This window comes from Pyrus communis, chromosome 2 (assembly GCF_041283825.1).
Source record: "Pyrus communis isolate YQ-2024b chromosome 2, ASM4128382v1, whole genome shotgun sequence".
Classification (NCBI taxonomy): domain Eukaryota; kingdom Viridiplantae; phylum Streptophyta; class Magnoliopsida; order Rosales; family Rosaceae; genus Pyrus; species Pyrus communis.
The window spans coordinates 8326959-8329901 of NC_142566.1; the positions used below are offsets into that span (position 1 = coordinate 8326959).

The 2943-nt window shown below is 35.8% G+C and overlaps 1 long non-coding RNA gene across 1 annotated transcript; it reads right to left on the reverse strand.

Moving 5' to 3' along the window:
• Positions 1-271: 271 nt before the first annotated feature.
• Positions 272-2629, reverse strand: LOC148698501 (uncharacterized). Its single transcript, XR_015951826.1, has 2 exons — positions 2159-2629; positions 272-482 (listed from the first exon to the last, which is right to left on the reverse strand). It is a non-coding gene; the product is annotated as an uncharacterized LOC148698501 (long non-coding RNA).
• Positions 2630-2943: the final 314 nt, after the last annotated feature.

Here is a 2943-nt window from a genome sequence, read left to right on the forward strand (position 1 = left end):
GATTCCATCTCAAAAAATTATTAAGGTAGTTTAATTTAAGTAACCATATTAATTCAATTAAAATAATAAATTATGTTTGGTCTAAGGCCTTTTAGCCCCCTTGGTTGGAGATGATTTTTTATCACAGGACTATATTTGACCTATGGTCCTTTGGTCCTCTTGGTGGACATGGTAAAAAACATGGCCTGACTCTTTTCATTAAAATATTAATTTCTTAGAGGGCTATTGGGCTAAAGGGAGCCCTCTGGACCTCCTTCGGTTGGGGATGATCTAAATGTAATGGCAAGGCTGTATTCACAATATAAATAAGTCAAGAAAATGTGCAATGCCTCTCTTAAAATCTTAGGCTAGAGTTTTCTGCTCACCATTATTTATGACCCATTAGCTGTAACCAGACACTTATCAGGTAGCCTTGAAAAGAGTTGTTGTACATGTATTGATTTCGGTTATCAACTCCATAAAGCATGACTCTCATTTTTCACCTGCAAGTCACACATAAATACTTGTTAATCTTGTAATCGTGTGGTTTTAGACAAATTACGTTGGTTGGGTCTATTTTTTTACACAAATGGAGACATTTTTCAAATAGGCTTCAAAGGTTACATTTATAAAGATTGGAACTTCTTGTTTCAATTTTTTTTTTGGCTATTTCAATTTTATTTCATTTCTTTGTTGTTTCAAATTGTAGAAAATCACTAAAAGACACACAGCTTAATCCAACTATAAACTATTCCCTGCAACAAATTATACTAATCTCAACCCAACACCCACATTTCTAATCTACCTCTGTGTTTATCCTTCCTCTCTGTTGCTAAATTAAAAAGGTCATGTATGCAATTACATTGCAGAAAATGACATATTATAAAAATTGAAAAAAAAAATTCCAAGGTTAATACATGGAAATAAAAAGAAATGAGTAACGAAATTAAAATGTTTGGAAGTAAATCACGAAATCTCCTCAATTTTTTTCTAGAGTTGTAACAATACATTATATTTGCAATTACTCAACCATGAATAACAAAACAAAAAAAAAAAATATAAGAACAAGATCAAGTTCGGATGTTTTTTTTTTCCACCAAATCCCAATCTTGACTCTACTGTAGCACAATATTATCCGTTTTGGGCCCCGACCACGCCTTCACAGTTTTGTTTATGGGAATTCTCACGAGAACTTCCCAGTGGGACACCCATCCTAGAAATGCTCTCGCCCGAACTCGTTTAACTTCGAAGTTCCGATGGAATCCGAAGTCAGTGAGTTCCCAAAAGGCCTCGTGCTATATGGAGATGGGCATGTACATATAAGGCACATCATCCCCTCTCCGTTAATCGAAGTGGGATGTTACATATCAAGTAACTTACTTTTTTTTTTCATATTTAATATCAAGTAACTTACTTTTTTTTTTCATATTTAATTTTGACAAAAACTTACTGTCACTGAACAAAATATACTTTGTAATGGACAACGGAACACCCTAACTTATGCAACTTTACAATCCACCATCCCTATTTGTTAATATAATTTCAGCTATATCAATATCTTCCCCCTTTTTCTCGGTAAACAAAAAAAATTCCATCTTCCCTTTTTCACAGCTATAATTACTTCATTGGAAACAACATGTAAAAAAATAGACAAAATTGCACCCAAGATTAATAAACACAAATTAAAATTTAAATGTCCACAAATGAATCACCAATTAAGAAGTCGAGAAACAAATGACCATACTTTCTTAATTTCCTTCTAAGTTATAGCGATAGACATTGTCAAGGTTTTTCAATTTGCTTTTAATTTATAACAACAGACTATACCTACAACCACAGAGAGTAAAACAATAAATGTAAAAGTAGAATGAACACCACATTTTTCTTCCACTTGAGAAATCATCCCATTAAATAATCGATTTGCCTTGATATTCATTTTTCATAAGAACTCCGGATAAAGGAATGTAAAATCATTTGTAAGCAGGAAAAGGCATTGTCAACATGCAACAAAAAATAAGAGTGAACTCCGGATATTCATTTTCCATCACCACCGTTTCCTAAAACTGAAAACCAAATCAACTCAATTCCCATTCTACCCACCATCCATTTCATCATAACTCATAAATGCCCAACAAGTAAATACAAAAATAAATAAAAGTGCGAAATTAGAAATAAATACCTGGAACATAAGCGAGTTTGGAAAAAGCATTTTTCTTGGCGAAGATCGAAGCTTTGACGGAAAACAGGAACAACAAAGCAGCAATGGTAGCAGCGACTGAAAAGTGCATTGCTTGGAAATCTTGGAGAATCTGGTTCATGGGTGCCATTGATTTTCTGAGAAAGTTGAGAAGAAGGTGTTGGGTCTGCTGCTGGGTTGGTTGTAAAAGTTGCATTCACCCAGCAGAATAGCACAGCATCGAGACAATCTAAATCGAGTGGGTTCTACGGGATGGAATAAATCACAGCTTTTGCCGCGGTGGAGCAAATGGCAGAGGACAGGGTAGAGAAGACACCATGGAGCACGGCGAATGGAAGCGGATGCCCTTCTGAGATCAGTGAGCCAAAGCAATTGGGGTTTCCATTGCTTTTCTCGCCTTTCCACCGCTTTCCCTTCGCAATGACCAACACGTGTAGACATGGGGCAGAAAAAAAAAAATGGAGGCGAGTGCATGAAATGGTGAGAGGGAAGCAGATCGAAAGGCAGAGAATGAAAAAGCAAAGAACTCGAATAGGAAAGGCCAGCGATGGAGGACGCGTGCCTAGCGAGGACAAAATTGTCTTTTTACCGTGCAAAGAGGAGAAAAACAGAAAATCAAGAGCAATTGAAGGGCAATTATGCTTTTTCACTATTGATAAACAATGATGGCCTCAACTGAGTTTTAGTATATATTATTTATGTTTTCAAGGGCAAGTGCTCAACTTCAACTGCCGAATCCTCCAATCTTGTATACGTTTGCTTATTGT